General features: G+C 45.3%; 1 protein-coding gene across 2 annotated transcripts in view; it reads left to right on the top strand.

Moving 5' to 3' along the window:
* Positions 1-6,126: 6,126 nt before the first annotated feature.
* The window catches only part of ZFAT (zinc finger and AT-hook domain containing), a 187,687-nt gene continuing 174,175 nt past the window's right edge, over positions 6,127-19,638 (top strand). For both annotated transcript variants that reach the window (XM_077271269.1, XM_077271270.1), the window contains exon 1: positions 6,127-6,288. The gene's annotated coding sequence lies outside the window, so the exon portion shown is untranslated. The remainder of the gene's footprint in view (positions 6,289-19,638) is intronic.

Here is a 19,638-nt window from a genome sequence, read left to right as displayed (position 1 = left end):
GCCCTGCAGTGCACACTGACACAAAGCAGCAAAAAGGTGGTTTCTAGCCCTTTTAGGCTACGTTCACACGATCCTTTTTTTGCTGCGGATCCGCAGCGGATTTTGCACTGCGGATCCGCAGCCGTTTTCCATGCAGGGTACAGTACAATGTAACCCTATGGAAAACTCCAACTGCTGTGCCCACTATCCTTTTTTCCGCTGGAAAATCCGCGCGGATTTTCTGCGGAAAAAAAGAAGTACCATGTCAATTCTTGCTGCGGATTCCGCTCCTGTTTTCAACATGCACCAATAGGAAAGTGCTGTTGAAAACCCGCAGAGGAATCCGCAGAAGAAACAGTCGGAAAATCAGCAGTGCAGTTTTGCACTGCGGATTTTCCAAAACAGGACCTGAAAAAAAAAGGACCAAAAAAAGGATCGTGTGAACGTAGCCTTAGGGTAAGTTCCCTGGGTGCATTTTGATACCGTAGCTTCTCTGCACCAATTGCTTACTCGCGTTTTAGAGCTTTTTTTATTGCGCTTTTCAGCTGCAATGTTTTGTCTTTTTTTGGGTATGTCCTGTTTTATATCAATCTGTTTAGCTTTGGAAACTTTCCACTACCTAGCTTTATTGTTGAAATCATGTGTGGATGACATGCCCAGCAAGCTATAAATGGGGAAAAAATGTATGTATGAGATTTATATAAATCTTTCACGTTTTGCTGTGTTTTATGTTCATGAATGCTGCGTCAAGAAATGCACCACATAGCCTTAGATCATGTTCCCACCCTCCAGGTGTCTGCACCAAAGTACGCCATCGCGCAGCGCCCCAGGGTCCTGGTCGTTGCAATAATATCATTCTCCTCTAGGGGGGAGTGATGTTACGTTTGGAGGCAAAGAAGGACAACTGAATCCAGGTATCACAAACATGCAACACATTTCGCACTCCAGGCCACCAGGGGGAGCTCGGCTCCTATTAGGGCACTCATCACACTTTGGTAAAACTGGTTACCTGGGGAGGAAGTTAGTTGCTGGCTGAGCTTTGCTCAGTTAGTTGGTCCCTGACGGGTGGGATCCTGTCAGAGGCCGAGACGGAAGGTCACAGAGCTGTGCCTGCCCTGAGTGCGGCAGCTTCTAGAAAGAGATATTGAAGGAGAACTGTATTGTAGAGAGGGTGAAGACGTTGTAGCAAAGGAGTGGATATCAGAGGAGTTCTGTCCTGCACAGGCTGCCTCCTTCTGAGGCGCAGGATCCCGGTAGCCGGAACACCGAGGGAGCAACAGTCCTTTATGCCTTGCTCCAGAGACCAGCAGGACAGCTAATTCCACGTTACCTGTCCGCCCTATACCCAGGAGGCAAGGTGGCACCCACTAGAGGCCGGGGCATGATAGAGTCCCTGTAAAATGCCTCAAGCCACCGGTCATACGGGTTTGTCCTATCCATCTGGGGGACAGAGAGAGAGATATAACATCTACAACATCTGTGAGGACCTTATGAGAAGCTCAGCAGTAAGGGACTACAACACCACGGCACTAGAGGAAGGCTACTGATTTCCACCTGGATAAGGGGACTCTGCATTTGCCTCCAAACCGGCTGGACTCTGCCTGCCCTGTGGTCTGTGCTCTGGACTGTGGATGCTGAAGCCTTCAGTAAAAGGTAAAGAGACTGCAACCTTGTGTCCTTGTTCTTCACCGCGCCTCACACCATCCACCACCTACACACTGGGAAGCCCTGGGGACATCCTACACCTGTGGGAAGGTATACCATCTAGCTGCCATGACATCACCCCAGCGGACCCCTAAGCAGCGTCGGTCACCCTGACCGAATACCACAGGTGGCGTCACGAACATTCCCCTTTAAAGACCTTTCCCTTTAACTCGGACGTCCCAAGGGCCATGGACCGGGTCAGCCACCGTGACATCCCCCTGTGAACCGCAGGACCCGGTGCCGAGTATCCCACTGCCCTTGGGGGCGCTCCAATAGCAATCCGTCTCCACTATTGTTTTTTGGTGCAGATCTCATGCAGCAATTTTTTCTTCCTTTTTTTTTTTTTTCAAGCTCTAATGATGAATGATGGATATAGCATGTCATGAGCAGGTGTGAATTCCCACACCATGACTTGCTATGTCTGTCATGGAGTTAAACTGTCACTGTGTGACAGCTGAGTGGCACAGGAAGAGGTGTGGGGATCCATGCCATCAGCCCCTGCATTCAGAAACTGACTTCACAGCATGAGGTGCTGAAATAACCCACCTCTCGCATGACAATCGCAGGAGCTCGGTGCAGCTAACAGCCGAGCTCCTACAGTAACAGCCAGAGTCTGCATCACTCCCTGGCTCATTAACTCTCTAGAGGTCGCGATCGAGAGCGATAGTGACATTTGGAAGGTTGTGAGAGGTAGAGGGCTCCCTCTCTCATCCTCATCAGCATCCCCATGATGAAATCACGGGGAGTCAATGGTTGTCTTGGCACCCGTAGGTCAAACAATGATCTGGTGTGCTAAGTACAGTGGGCTGTTAGATCCAGCCACATTCTATATACATAGGACAAATAGAAAGATGCCAGTGACATTTATATAATTAGTGCAGTGCGTGTGGACTTTAATATTCATGTATTAAGATAATAATTCACTAATTTACAGAAAAAATGGCATGTGGACCAACTGAAATTTTAATAAGAAAACAGAAGACAAAGTCAGCTCACCACTGGGAAGACTCCACGCAAGGAAACCTGCAGTGCTGCAGTATGTGAAATAATGGAAGAAATCCAGTGTGCCAGTCTTCAGTAAAGATAAGATTCTTTATTGGTAATCCATATGATTCATGCCTGCAATTAATAAGGTTTACAATCCGAAATGCGTTTGCACATTTTCTTAACCCTCTGCACACTGTTACAATTTTTTTATTGGTAATTCATAAAACTTGCATTTTTACTGACACGCTGGATTTCTTCCATTATTTCACCTGAAATTTAATAACCAGTTGAGGGAAAGCGGACAGCTGGGGACAGATGTTTATTGCCTGTGAAGGGGGTAATAGACATTGAGCTCTCCAGGCTATTCATATTAGCTCATAACTGTATTCTTAGTCTTTATTATTTAAAATGGTAAAACTGGGAGAAAGTAGTGTGTATGAACGGTCACGATCAGCCCCACAATGAAGACCACAATTGATTGTAGAAAAATTATAATTTTTATTAATGCAAACAAGACACACAATGAAGACAAAAAATTAAAATCAATTTAGAAAAGGCCCAAAAATGGCCATATATAACACCACTCAAGATCCATATAAGGACCTGAAGCTAACCTCCTCCAATATGCTGGTGAAAAAAAAATATAAATAGGCAAATAACACCCAATCACAAATAGACGCCTCCGCTTTGTAAACTCCACATGTAATATCTATTGAAACCTCAACACATGCTGTTGCTCGATTATTTTAATAACGTGGATCCCAATAACGGTAAAATATAAAGCTGTTAACAATGACCAGCTAAGTGATGAAGAAAAAGCCAAAGTAAGGAAATATGCATATGGCAGATAGAGACGTTGAAAAAAAAATAAAAAAAATATATATGGTACTGATCCTATGCCTCCTATATTACTGACCAAATAAATCTGGTGCAGACCGAACAATGAAACCGTACAAATAACAAAAAATATATAGAATGAGACTAAAGCTTCATCAAGAGAAAGAGCATTCAAAAGAAAGATTAAGTGAAGAAATAGTCAGAATGATCAAATATCAATGCTAAAATAAATGAAAAAATGTCCAAAATGACAACATATAAGACACAGAATGGTGCTCCAGTCCAAGTAATAGAAAACTAGAAGGCTACAGACCAGTCTGAATCATGTTATGGAGTAGAGCCTCATGCCAACATGATGGAAAAAGATTAGTAAAATACGGGACCCCCCTATAATAACCAGCAAATGCTAGGCAGAAAGCTGTCGGGTGATATTAGTAGCCTGGGAAGGGGCCATGAATATTGGCCCCTTCCCAGGCTAAAAACAACAGCTCTCAGTCGCACCCCAAATGGCGCATTCATAAGATGCGCCAAATCTGACACTTAGCCTGGCTCTTCCCCCTTGCCTTAGTGTGGTGGCAAGTGGGGTAATAGGGTTGGGATTGACGTCAGCTTTGTATTGGCAGCTGACATCAATTTGAGCCCAGGATTTAGTAATGGAGAGGTGTCTATAAGACGCCCACATTACTAACCCCATAGTCAAATTGTAAAAGAAAATCACCCAGAATAAAGTCCTTTATTTGAAATAAACACCCCCTCCCCCCCTTTTATCCATTTGTCCCTTGATGAGTCTGGCTCCGCTACATCTAGATGCCATGCTGAACGTTGACATGAAGCGAGAGTTCAGCCGGGCATCCAACCGAGACACTGAGCAGCGCGTGATAGCCCAGCATCAATGTCTCGCTAAATGACAGCTAAACATCCACAACACGAGGCCAGTGAGAGGTCACCGATATGTAGGAGGCTATAACAAAATGGCCGCCACACCTCAGAGTTGTCCCCACTTTTCATGTCTCCCTCTGGTGTTTGTTATGGTAGAGGAGACACGTGCGAATTTAGCAGAAAAAAACAGCCTCCACTACCTCACTGTACACAACATAAGACCGCTGATAACAGTGATTGGCTGCAGCGGTAACATGCTGTAGTCATGACGTCACCACTAGTCGTGTCCAAAAAGACTGGTGGGGCTGGGAGTGGGGGAGGAGAGGCAGCAATGAATAAAGCTTAGTTTCCAGGTGTCTGATATTAACCCCTTCATGCTCCGTGGCGTATTTATCCACCAGTGCCGATGGCGCTCTCCCCGGTTCCAGACAGCGACCGGATTTAGACGTTGTCGCCATTTATGTGGTGCGACTCCGTTATGGCGTCTCTGCAAGCGCATTGCTTACACAGCAAGGGTTGCCATGACAGCCAGGGCCTACTCACAGCCAGGGCCTACTCACAGCCAGGGCCTACTCACAGCCAGGGCCTACTCACAGCCCTGGTGGCCGCCATCTTGTGCTGGGCTTCATCGAGGCGGTGATCTTTACTATATACTGAAGTATCACAGTGTATAGAACAAGCAGATGATTGCAGGGGACTGAAAAATGAGGTAAAAAAGAAGGAAAAAAATATCTAAAAATATAGGAAAAATTCCATCCATAAAAATAAAAAAAATAAATAAACATATAGACGTTCGGTCTATCAAAATATAAAATGATAACACCCATAAAGTAGAAGCTGTACAGAATCAAAACGTCACAATAGTTGTTTTCAGACAAAAATGCAATAAAAAGTGATGAAAAAGCCATGTGTCCCCCCAAATGGTATCAATAAAATGACACACAGAAAAAAAGACAGAGAAATAAAAGTTATCAAAAAACAAAGACTCAAATTTTTTTTGTTAATTTTTTTTTAATTAAATTCAATTTTTATTTTTTTTACATTTTTTTTCTTTAATTTTTTTTTTTTTGTCTTAAGCCGCTAAAATAATAAAAAGCCATGTGGTTTCGCCATAATCGCACCGACCTGCAGGATGACGTCCACGGGACATTTTTACACCACAATGAACGTCATAAAAACAAAGCCCAGAAAACAATAGTGGAATTGGTTTTTTTTCCCCATTTTCACCGCACTTGAATTTTTTTTTCCAGTAGTAAAATAAATGGTGTAATTCAAAACTACAGATCGTCCCGTGTAAAAATAAGTGCTGTGTTGACGGAAAAAAAAAAAAAAAAAAAATTCCTGGAAAAAAGAAAGCAGGAAAAAAAAATGTTGGTGGCGGAAAGGGATAATATAGGTTAATATATACAGGACACTCCTTAAAAAAAAAGGCCAGTAAGTCTGTGTGATAGCTCTGGGTGTAAACACGGCTTTATGGGTTACTGTGGATTCCATGTGAATCCCAATGTGCCACGACTATGAGTCCCGTCCTCCAGCGGGGTTGTACGTCAGTTTACGGCAGGAGGATAGGTCTCTCACAATATGGCGCCGCCCGTAATCGCAGACACTGGTATCTATCATTATTACGAAGTTTCCCTCTAGTGCTCGCCAGTAACTCCACCTACCAGTCCACTTTATCCAATCAGCGATCGCCTTAGATCCTCAGCCCTCGATGTTAAAGGAAAGAGATTCCCTGTGATTGGTGGAGAGTTTGGATGCCGCGCTCCCATTGGCTGCGTGTTAGGGGCGCGTAGATGTCGCGCTCGCTGCTTCCGGGAGTCTTGTTGTCGTCTCCCCGTTATGTCCCGCAGTACGAGGGGATGGCGGGGAGCCCGGGGGCTGCTCGTGGAGGCGCACTAGCAGGCAAGTACCGGTGTATAGCTGTGAATACTTAATGGGACGGAGACGGGGGCAGAGTGTGCTTGCTGGCGGCTGTACAGGTCCATTAATCCGTCATTACCGGACTGCAGGCACCGTTCACACGTGGTTTGGTTACAGCTCAGTGGATGGAGCTGTGAAACTGAATTCCGTTCCCATTCCAGCTCCTGTAAAGCCTCTCACCGTTTTGTGTACACAGCTCCTGTGCACATCTATGTGTCGCCATGGTAACAGCACTGTGCAGATGCTTCCGTCGTTGCTGCTTTCTTGCGATAAGTGTGACATTCAGGATCAGACTACACAGGGATTGTTTGCAGTTGGTTACCACAGCAACACAGGTTTTCATAGGCGCTGTGTACACAAAACGGCGGGGGATTTTCTTTTTCTTAAGTTATGGGACGTTGCAATTTAGGAACCTGTAATCTATAGCCAGACGCCGGCCGATACATTGCAGGAAACTGTCAGCACAGATGTGGCGGGTTCTCTCGGAGCAGCTGAGCCTATGTCCTACCACTGGACTATGTCCCGGTCACTGGCGGCCGAATAAAATAATCGACGTCTAAATTATCCCGTTATGTGTGGTCAAGGGTTAATGAAGTCGCCCTAATGTGACGGCAGGAGCTGCGTAGCTTCAGTGCGGCTGTGGTGGATGATGTTACTACTCACTGCCGACCAGGTTTGCATCAGTCTGGAGCGCAGGAAATTGTTCAGAACCAAAGACTGCTGTATATACATCACATGGGAGACACTGAGACTGCTGTATATACATCATATGGGAGACACTGAGACTGCTGTATATACATCATATGGGAGACACTGAGACTGCTGTATATACATCACATGGGAGACACTGAGACTGCTGTATATACATCATATGGGAGACACTGAGACTGCTGTATATACATCACATGGGAGACACTGAGACTGCTGTATATACATCACATGGGAGACACTGAGACTGCTGTATATACATCATATGGGAGACACTGAGACTGCTGTATATACATCATATGGGAGACACTGAGACTGCTGTATATACATCACATGAGAGACACTGAGACTGCTGTATATACATCACATGGGCGACACTGAGACTGCTGTATATACATCACATGGGCGACACTGAGACTGCTGTATATACATCACATGGGAGACACTGAGACTGCTGTATATACATCACATGGGAGACACTGAGACTGCTGTATATACATCATATGGGAGACACTGAGACTGCTGTATATACATCATATGGGAGACACTGAGACTGCTGTATATACATCATATGGGAGACACTGAGACTGCTGTATATACATCATATGGGAGACACTGAGACTGCTGTATATACATCACATGGGAGACACTGAGACTGCTGTATATACATCACATGGGAGACACTGAGACTGCTGTATATACATCACATGGGAGACACTGAGACTGCTGTATATACATCACATGGCAGACGCTGAGACTGCTCTATATACATCATATGGGAGACGCTGAGACTGCTGTATATACATCACATGGGAGACGCTGAGACTGCTGTATATACATCACATGGGAGACAATGAGACTACTGTATATACATCACTTGGGATATACTGAGGCTGCTGTATATACATCACATGGGCAACACTGAGACTGCTGTATATACATCACATGGGTGACACAGACTACTGTATATACATCATGGGATATACTGAGGCTGCTGTATATACATCACATGGGCGACACTGAGACTGCTGTATATACATCACATGGGCAACATTGAGGCTGCTGTATATACATCACATGGGCAACACTGAGACTGCTGTATGTACATCACATGGGTGACAGACTACTGTATATACATCATGGGATATACTGAGGCTGCTGTATATACATCACATGGGCGACACTGAGACTGCTGTATATACATCACATGGGTGACACAGACTACTGTATATACATCATGGGATATACTGAGGCTGCTGTATATACATCACATGGGCGACACTGAGACTGCTGTATATACATCACATGGGATATATTGAGGCTGCTGTATATACATCACATGGGCAACACTGAGACTGCTGTATGTACATCACATGGGTGACACAGACTACTGTATATACATCATGGGATATACTGAGACGCTGTATATACATCACATGAGCGACACTGAGACTGCTGTATATACATCACATGGGATATATTGAGGCTGCTTTATAGATCACATGGCATTTACTGAGGCTGCGGTATATGTGTAACATGGGAGACATTTTGACTTCGGTACATACGTCACAAAGAATAGAATCATAGAATGTTAGAGTTGGAAGGGACCTACATTGTCGTGTCCAACCCCCTGCTCCATGCAGGACTCACTAAACCATCTCAGACAGATTTTTCTTCAGCCTCTGTTTGAAGACTTCCATTGAAAGAGAACTCACCACCCCTCCTGGGTGCCTGTTCCACTCATTGATCACCCTCACTGTTAAAAAGTTTTTTTCCAACATCTAATCTGTGTCTCCTCCCTTTCAGTTTCATTCCATTGCTTCTCGTGTTTCCATGTGGAAATGAGAATAATGATGATCCTTCTACAATGTGACAGCCATTGAGATATTTGCAGACAGCTATTAAGTCTCCTCTCAACCTTCCTTTTTGCAAGCTAAACATTCCCAGATCTTTTAACCGATCCTCATAGGACATACTCTGCAGTTCCCTCACCATCCTCATAGCTCTTCTCTGAACTTGCTCCAGTTTTTCAATGTCTTTTAAAATGTGGTGCCCAGAACTGGATACAGTGTTCCAGATGAGACCTGACCAAGGAGGAGTAGAGGGTGGATAATTACTCCACGTGATCTAGACTCTATGCTTCTCTTAATACATCCCAGAACTGTGTTTGCCTTTGTTGCTGCATCACACTGTTAACTCCTGTGCAGTCTGTGATCTATTAGTATAACCAAGTCTTTTTACACATGCTGTTGCTTAGTTCTCTATTCCTCCCATTCTGTAGTAGATGTAATTTTCGTTTTTCTTGCCCAGATGTGGAATCTTGCATTTCTCCCTGTTAAATCCCATTCTATTAGTCACTGCCCATTGTTCAAGCTTATCTATATCCTTCTGAATCCCTTCTCTGTCTTCTCTACTGTTAGTTATCACTCCTAGCTTTGCATCATCTGCAAATTTGATCAGTTTACCTTCAGTTTCCTTATCTAGATCATTTATAAAAATGTTGAACAACACTGGGGCCAGGAGAGAGCCTTGTGGTGTCCCACTTGAAACACTCTTCCAATTGGATATGCAACCATTTATTACAACTCTTCTGTATGATCACTGAGCCAGTTATGAATCCACCTAACTGTAGCCTTGTCAATCCTATACTTGGTCATTTTTTTTCAATAACGATAGTATGAGATACTTTATCAAATTCTTTGCTGAAGTCGAGATATACTATACCTACTGCATTTCCCTGATCCACCCGGTCAGTGATTCCATCATAGAAGGAAATTAGATTAGTCTGGCATGACTTGTTTGTTACAACCCCATGCTGACTCTGGTTAATTTCTGTATTCTTATCCAAGTACTTACATACATGTTGTTTAATAATTTGTTCAAAGATCTTTCCTGGTATAGATGTCAGGATCACTGGCCTGTAATTTCCTGGCTCCATCTTTCCTTTTTTGAAGATAAGGACAAAATTTGCCCTTCTCCAATCTTCTGGGATTTCTCCTGTATTGCGAAATTTATCAAAGATTCTGGCTAGTGGTTCTGCAATACACTGAGACTGCTGTATACACATGACATAGGAGGCACCGAGACTGTATACACGTCACATAGAGAACACCGAGACTGCTGTGTGTACGTCACACGGGGGACACCGAGACTGCTGTGTATGACATAGGAGGCACCAAGACTGTGTACACGTTACATTGGGGACACTGAGACTGCTGTGCATACGTCACACGGGGGACTCAGAGACTGCTGTGCATACGTCACACGGGGGACACAGAGACTGCTGTGCATACGTCACACGGGGGACTCAGAGACTGCTGTGCATACGTCACATGGGGGACACAGAGACTGCTGTGCATACGTCACACGGGGGACACAGAGACTGCTGTGTATACGTCACATGGGGGACACAGACTGCTGTGTATACTTCATATGGGGGACACAGACCACTGTGTATACGTCACATGGGGGACACAGACCACTGTGTATACGTCACATGGGGGACACAGACCACTGTGTATACGTCACATGGGGGACACAGAGACTGCTGTGTATACTTCACATGGGGGACACAGACTGCTGCGTTTTCGTCACATGGGGGGCACAGAGACCACTGCGTATATATCTCACATAGGCAGGAGAGCTGATCTCGCCAACTTTGCCCACAAAGAACTTCCTCTCACTGTCAGCATTGGGGCTAATCCAACGTTGCGCTCAGTACGACCAATCCGCGCTGGCGTCACTGTCCTCCGCCTTCAGACACCGTGAAGAGAAAGTCCAGACTGCAGCTGATCTCTGACTTCGCTTCATTTTCAGTTCGACAGAAGGCGGGGCCTGTGACGCCAGCGCTGATTGGTCGCCGGGGGTCACATGTCATACAACCGTCTGAGGGTCCCGAGACCTCGAGTGCTGACACCGTGGGAACAGCAGCGGCACGGGAGGCGAGTGTAGGGGTTTTTTAGTTTTATCAGGGCCAAACGTGGGGAATGAGCAGGGGTTCTCCAAGTAGTGGACAACGCCTTTAAGGCAAAGTGGAACGAAAAATTACTTTTTTCACACTAAAATATCGATTAGCCCCTAATTTATTATATTTATAAGGGGTAATAGGAAGGTGCGAGTGCTGAAATAGGTTGTGTGTTCCCTAAAGTGTCAGATCAGCAGACTCCCCCCGTGGAAAGTGACCCCATGTGATCCTTGATGAATGAATCTATGGGTGTACTGACTATATTCGGATCCACAGATATTCGGACCCACAGGTTCTATAAGCAGGAACTTATGTTTTGTTTTTTTTTTTCTTTTGGCCACCCGAGCAATATCAGGGTTTTGTTTTTTTTTCTGAATAAATTAAGTTTTTATTGGTACCATTTTGGAGAACATAATAGTCGTCATTGAGGTTTTTCAGACGCAGAATGAACAAATCTCAACAAGTCAGGAATAGAGTTCTTTTATTTATTTTGTTATTCTTGATGTGGTTTTTTTTTTTAATTTTAATTTATTTTTTTATGATGTTCACCGTGCGGTAAAAGGGAAGACAAGTTTATATTTCGGGTCCGTGCAAGATGCCAGATTTCTATGTGTTTTTCTTCTTTATATTTCTTTTTGTTAACCGAAAAACAATGATTTGTTTATTTTCATGGACATAACTTTTTAGGCCTGCGTCACACTGGCGAGTTTTACGGACGTATGAGCGCAGAAAATCCACCAGTAAAATACGCATAACACACGGCCCAATGATTCCCTATGTCCCAGCTCCTATCAGCCGTATTTTACGTATCCGTATTATACGGTCTTGTACGGCCGTAGAAAATCGCAGCATGCTGCGTTTGTCACCGTATTGTGCAAAAAAATCGCCAATGAAAGTCTATGGGGGCGAGAAAAATACGGATTCCACACGGTCCAGCAGTGTGACTTGCGAGAAATACGCAGCGGTGTTAGTGAAAAGTCGGTAATTCAATTGCCGGCTTTTCATTTCTCCTTCACAAACCCGACAGGATATGAGACATGATTACATACAGTAAACCATCTCATATCCCCATTTTTTTTTTTTGCATATTCCACACTACTAATGTTAGTAGTGTGTATGTGCAAAATTTGGCCGCTGTAGCTTGTAAAATAAAGGTTTAAATGGCGGAAAAAATTGGCGTGGGCTCCCGCGCAATTTTCTCCGCCAGAGTGGTAAAGCCAGTGACTGACGGCAGATATTAATAGCCAGGAGAGGGTCCATGGTTATTGCCCCCCCCCCCCGTGGCTAAAAACATCTGCCCCCAGCCACCCCAGAAAAGGCACATCTGGAAGAAGCGCCTATTCTGGCACTTGGCCACTCTGTTCCCACTCCCTGTAGCGGTGGGATGTGGGGTAATGAAGGGTTAATGCCACCTTGCTATTGTAATATTGTAAGGTGACATTAAGCCAGATTAATAATGGAGAGGCGTCAATTATGACACCTATCCATTATTAATCCAGTAGTACGAAATAGTTAATAAAACACACACAATAGTCAATGTAGATTATAAAATCTTCACTAAAATCCTGGCCATTAGACTGAATTCCATCATACTGGACCTTATTCACCCAGATCAGACTGGCTTCATGCCTGGTAAAAATACCTCTATTAACATCAGGCGAGTTCAATCAATAATTTAATATAGTTCTTTGGTGTCAGATAACAACTGGGCATTAGCATCCTTGGATGCGGCCAAGACCTTCGATTCTCTTGAATGGCCCTTCCTGTTAGCATGATTACAGAGATATGGCTTTGGAGATAAGTTTTTAAAGTGGATCAATGTATTATATAAGAATCCTAAGGCGCGCATAATTATAAATAATTCCATCTGTAAGCCCCTCTCATTGTTTAGGGGAACCTGTCAGGGGTGCCCTCTCTCGCCGGCTCTTTTTGCTCTTGCAATAGAGGCACTGGCAATACGTATGAGATCCTCCTCTGGTATCAGGGGCATAGATATAGCGGGCCGGGTGGACACCATCGGCTTATGTGCCGACGATATGGTGATATTTATGGACAAGGCAGAGGAAACACTGCCAAAAGTGATTACTATTATAGATGTCTTTAGTAAATACTCCGGCCTATATATAAACTGGGACAAATCTGCTCTATTGCCTCTCTCTTGTGCCCCAATGCCAAATCTTGAAACTCTGTTCTTGCTACCTGTTGTATCCAATTTTAACCCCTTCTCGACCCATGACGCCACGTAGGCGTCATGAAAACCCGTGCCAATCCGACCCATGACGCCTATGTGGCGTCATGGAATGATCGCGTCCCTGCAGATCGGGTGAAGGGGTTAACTCCTATTTTACCCGATCTGCAGGGAGAGGGGGAGTGGTACTTCAGCCCAGGGGGGGTGGCTTCACCCCCCCGTGGCTACGATCGCTCTGATTGGCTGTTGAAAGTGAAACTGCCAATCAGAGCGATTTGTAATATTTCACCATGAAAACTGGTGAAATATTACATTCCAGCCATGGCCGATGCTGCAATATCATCGGCCATGGCTGGAAAACCTGAAGTGACCCCCCCCCACAGCCACCGATCGCCCCCCCAGTCCTCCGTTATGGGGTCCGGTCCCCTCCGTCCGCCTGCCGGCTCCCCCGTCCTGCTGTCCGCTCCCCCCTGTGGTCCGATCACCCCCCCTGTGCTCTAATCCACCCCCCCACCACCCCTTCATACTTACCGATCCTCCCGGTGTCCGGCCGTCTCCTCGCTGGGCGCCGCCATCTTCCAAAATGGCGGGCGCATGCTCAGTACGCCCGCCGCATCTGCCAGCCGGCAGATTCCTTACAAGTACATTTTGATCGCTGTGGTAGGTTCTACCACAGCGATCAAAATAAAAAAAATAATAAATAACCCCCCCCCTTTATCACCCCCATAGATAGGGACAACAATAAAATAAAGAAAATATTTTTTTTTTCTTTTTCCACTAGGGTTAGGGTTAGAACTAGGGTTAGGGTTAGAACTAGGGTTAGGGTTACGGGTAGGGTTAGGGGTAGGGTTAGGGTTACAGGTAGGGTTAGGGGTAGGGTTAGGGTTATGGCATGTGCGGAATTGGCCGCGGATCCGCAGCGGATTGGCCGCTGCGAATAGTAGCAGTTTTCCATCAGGTTTACAGTACCGTGTACACCTATGGAAAACCAAATCCGCTGTGCCCATGGTGCGGAAAATTCCGTGCAGAAACGCTGCGTTGTATTTTCCACAGCATGTCAATTCTTTGTGCGGATTCCGCAGCGTTTTACACCTGTTCCTCAATAGGAATCCGCAGGTGAAATCCGCACAAAAAAACACTGGAAATCTACTGTAAATCCGCAGGTAAAACGCAGTGCCTTTTACTTGTAGATTTTTCAAAAGTTGAGCGGAAAAATCTCACACGAATCCGCTACGTGGGCACATACCCTTAGGGTTAGGGTTGGAATTAGGGCTAGGGTTGGAAATAGGGTTAAGATTAGGCTTGTGGTTAGGGTTACGGATAGGGTTAGGGGTGTGTTGGGGTTACAGTTGTGGTTAGGGTTGGGATTAGGGTTAGGGTTGGGATTAGGGTTAGGATTAGGGTTGGAATTAGGGTTACGGGTGTGTTGGGGTTAGGGTTGTGGTTAGGGGTGTGTTGGGGTTAGGGTTGTGATTAGGGTTAGGGCTACAGTTGGGATTAGGGTTAGGGGTGTGTTGGGGTTAGTGTTGAAGTTAGAATTGAGGGGTTTCCACTGTTTAGGCACATCAGGGGTCTCCAAACGCAACATGGCGCCACCATTGATTCCAGCCAATCTTGCATTCAAAAAGTCAAATGATGCACCCTCCCTTCCAAGCCCCGACGTGTGCCCAAACAGTGGTTTACCCCCACATTTGGGGTACCAGCGTACTCAGGACAAACTGGGCAACAACTGTTGGGGTCCAATTTCTCCTGTTACCCTTGCAAAAATAAAAAATTACTTGCTAAGACATAATTTTTGAGGAAAGAAGAATTATTTTTTTTCACGGCTCTGCGTTGTAAACTTCTGTGAAGCACTTGGGGGTTGAACGTGCTCATCACACATCTAGATAAGTTCCTTGGGGGGTCTAGTTTCCAAAATGGGGTCACTTGTGGGGTGTTTCTACTGTTTAGGCACATCAGGGGCTCTGCAAATGCAACGTGACGCCCGCAGACCATTCCATCAAAGTCTGCATTTCAAATGTCACTACTTCCCTTCTGAGCCCTGTCGTGTGCCCAAACAGTGGTTTACCCCCACATATGGGGTATCAGCGTACTCACAACAAACTGGGCAACAAATATTGGGGTCCAATTTCTCCTGTTACCCTTGTGAAAATAAAAAATTGCTTGCTAAAACATCTTTTTTGAGGAAAGAAAAATGATTTTTTATTTTCACGGCTCTACGTTGTAAACTTCTGTGAAGCACTTGGGGGTTGAACGTGCTCATCACACATCTAGATAAGTTCCTTGGGGGGTCTAGTTTCCAAAATGGGGTCACTTGTAGGGGAGCTCCAATGTTTAGGCACACAGGGGCTCTCCAAACGCGACATGGTGTCCGCTAACGATTGGAGCTAATTTTCCATTCAAAAAGTCAAATGGCACGCCGAGCCTTGCCGTGCACCCAAACAGTGGTTTACCCCCACATATGAGGTATCAACGTACTCAGCATAAATTGCCCAACAAATTTTAGGATCCATTTTATCGTGTTGCCCATGTGAAAATGAAAAAATTGAGGCTAAAAGAAATTTTGTGTGAAAAAAAAGTACTTTTTCATTTTTACGGATCAATTTGTGAAGCACCTGAGAGTTTAAAGTGCTCACTATGCTTCTAGATAAGTTCCTTGGGGGGTCTAGTTTCCAAAATGGGGTCACTTGTGGGGGAGCTCCAATGTTTAGGCACACGGGGGCTCTCCAAATGCGACATGGTGTCCGCTAAAGATTGGAGCCAATTTTTCATTCAAAAAGTCAAATGGCGCTCCTTTCCTTCCAAGCCCTGCCGTATGCCCAAACAGTGGTTTACCCCCACATATGAGGTATCAGCGTACTCAGGACAAATTGGACAACATCGTTTGTGGTCCAGTTTCTCCTTTTACCCTTGGGAAAATAAAAAAATTGTTGCTGAAAGATCATTTTTGTGACTAAAAAGTTAAATGTTCATTTTTTCCTTCCATGTTGCTTCTGCTGCTGTGAAACACCTGAAGGGTTAATAAACTTCTTGAATGTGGTTTTGAGCACCTTGAGGGGTGCAGTTTTTAGAATGGTGTCACTTTTGGGTATTTTCAGCCATATAGAACCCTCAAACTGACTTCAAATGTGAGGTGGTCCCTAAAAAAAATGGTTTTGTAAAAATGAGAAATCACTGGTCAAATTTTAACCCTTATAACTTCCTAGCAAAAAAAAAAATTGTTTCCAAAATTGTGCTGATGTAAAGTAGACATGTGGGAAACGTTATTTATTACCTATTTTGTGTCACATAACTCTCTGGTTTAACAGAATAAAAATTCTAAATGTGAAAATTGCGAAATTTTCAAAATTTTTGCCAAATTTCAATTTTTTTCACAAATAAACTCAGAAATTATCGATCTAAATTTACCACTAACATGAAGCCCAATATGTCACGAAAAAACAGTCTCAGAATCGCTAGGATCCGTTGAAGCGTTCCTGAGTTATTACCTCATAAAGGGACACTGGTCAGAATTACAAAAAACGGCAAGGTCATTAAGGCCAAAATAGGCTGGGTCATGAAGGGGTTAAGTACTTGGGCATCTATGTGTCCCAAAGTAGCAACTCTGATCTACAACTTAATTCGTATCCATTGTTAGAATTAGTCAAATCTAAATTTGCATCTTGGAGCAAACTCCCACTATCTGTTGCAGGCCGTATTAACCTAAATAAAATGATTCTGCTTCCTAAGGTTAGTTATCGCCTTCAACATAGCGCAGTACCAATACCTAAGTCCCTCTTTACTAATTTAAACTACCAAATTACTTACTTTATATGGGGGAAGTCTAGGCCCAAACTTAGACTGTTTTGCAGAGGCCTAAACGGGGGGGTGGAGCGGCATTGCCGGATTTTTTTCTATATTACCTGGCCGGACAGGCTAGGGCATTGGACACGTGGATTCCTGGTGGTTGTCTCCCTAACTCTGAACATCATCTGCTTCGTTCTGCTCGGGTGGAGTGTCCATTGAGCTTTTTAGAATCAGAAAAGATGACCGCCCCTCATCCGCTGCCCATGCTTCGACTGGCAAGATTGATTAGGAGACAAATAAAAAAGGTTGTTGGATATACAGATATTATACCTGAAATGCCCCTTTGGAAAAATAATTACTGTATATACTCGAGTATAAGCCGACCCGAGTATAAGCCGACCCCCCTAATTTTGCCACAAAAAAATGGGAAAACTTACTGACTCGAGTATAAGCCTAGGGTGGAAAATGCAGCAGCTACCGGTAAATTTCAAAAATAAAAATAGATGCTCCATACCATGCATTATTGCCCCATAGCTGTGCCATATAGTGCTCTGCACCGTTCATTATTGCCCCACAGCTGTACCATAGAAAGCTGTGCCATATAGTGCTCTGCACCGTTCATTATTGCCCCATAGCTGTGCCATATAGTGCTCTGCACCGTTCATTATTGCCCCATAGCTGTGACATATAGTGCTCTGCACCGTTCATAATTGCCCCATAGCTGTGCCATATAGTGCTCTGCACCGTTCATTATTGCCCCATAGCTGTACCATAGAAAGCTGTGCCATATAGTGCTCTGCACCGTTCATTATTGCCCCATAGCTGTGCCATATAGTGCTCTGCACCGTTCATTATTGCCCCATAGCTGTGACATATAGTGCTCTGCACCGTTCATAATTGCCCCATAGCTGTGCCATATAGTGCTCTGCACCGTTCATTATTGCCCCATAGCTGTACCATAGAAAGCTGTGCCATATAGTGCTCTGCACCGTTCATTATTGCCCCATAGCTGTGCCATATAGTGCTCTGCACCGTTCATTATTGCCCCATAGCTGTGACATATAGTGCTCTGCACCGTTCATAATTGCCCCATAGCTGTGCCATATAGTGCTCTGCACCGTTCATTATTGCCCCATAGCTGTGCCATATAGTGCTCTGCACCGTTCATTATTGCCCCATAGCTGTGCCATATAGTGCTCTGCACCGTTCATTATTGCCCCATAGCTGTGACATATAGTGCTCTGCACCGTTCATTATTGCCCCATAGCTGTGCCATATAGTGCTCTGCACCGTTCATTATTGCCCCATAGCTGTACCATAGAAAGCTGTGCCATATAGTGCTCTGCACCGTTCATTATGGCCCCATAACTGTGCCATATAGTGCTCTGCACCGTTCATTATTGCCCCATAGCTGTGCCATATAGTGCTCTGCACCGTTCATTATTGCCCCATAGCTGTGACATATAGTGCTCTGCACCGTTCATTATTGCCCCATAGCTGTGCCATATAGTGCTCTGCACCGTTCATTATTGCCCCATAGCTGTACCATAGAAAGCTGTGCCATATAGTGCTCTGCACCGTTCATTATGGCCCCATAGCTGTGCCATATAGTGCTCTGCACCGTTCATTATTGCCCCATAGCTGTGCCATATAGTGCTCTGCACCGTTCATTATTGCCCCATAGCTGTGCCATATAGTGCTCTGCACCGTTCATTATTGCCCCATAGCTGTGCCATATAGTGCTCTGCACCGTTCATTATTGCCCCATAGCTGTGACATATAGTGCTCTGCACCGTTCATTATTGCCCCATAGCTGTGCCATATAGTGCTCTGCACCGTTCATTATTGCCCCATAGCTGTGCCATAGAAAGCTGTGCCATATAGTGCTCTGCACCGTTCATTATTGCCCCATAGCTGTGCCATATAGTGCTCTGCACCGTTCATTATTGCCCCATAGCTGTGCCATAGAAAGCTGTGCCATTGCTGCTGCTGCAATAAAAAAACAATGACATACTCACCTCTCTTGCTTGCAGCTCCTCGGCGCCATCTTCCCGGCGTCTCTCTGCACTGACTGATCAGGCAGAGGGCGGCGCGCACACTATATCCGTCATCGCGCCCTCTGACCTGCACAGTCAGTGCGGCGAGACGCCGGGAAGATGGAGCGGCGCCCGGCGTGTGGAACGCGGACAGGTGAATATGTAATACTTACCTGCTCCCGGCGTCCCGCTCCTTCCCCCGGACAGCTGGTCTCCGGGTGCCGCAGCCTCTTCCTCTATCAGCGGTCACCGGCACCGCTGATTAGAGAAATGAATATGCGGCTCTGCCCCTATGGGAGTGGAGTCCATATTCATTTCTCTAATGAGCGGTCCCACGTGACCGCTGAACAGGGGAAGAGCTGAGGCACCCGGAGACTGTGGGACGGGCACGGGGAGCGCCAGGAGCCCCGGAAGCAGGTAAGTATGCCTCAGGGCCCTCTCCCCCTCACCCGCCGACCCTGACGCCGACCGTGACTCGAGTATAAGCCGAGAGGGGCACTTTCAGCCCAAAAATTTGGGCTGAAAATCTCGGCTTATACTCGAGTATATACGGTACTTTCTGGTACTGCTAAACCACCCATCCACTGATTTCTGGGTGATGCATGGTGTTACCTCGGTAGGGGATTTACATGACCAGGGGACCTTCGTGT

Source organism: Ranitomeya variabilis, chromosome 6 (genome assembly GCF_051348905.1).
Source record: "Ranitomeya variabilis isolate aRanVar5 chromosome 6, aRanVar5.hap1, whole genome shotgun sequence".
Classification (NCBI taxonomy): Eukaryota; Metazoa; Chordata; class Amphibia; order Anura; family Dendrobatidae; genus Ranitomeya; species Ranitomeya variabilis.
Note: the sequence above shows the minus strand (reverse complement) of the source record. Positions and strands in the feature narration are given on the sequence as shown.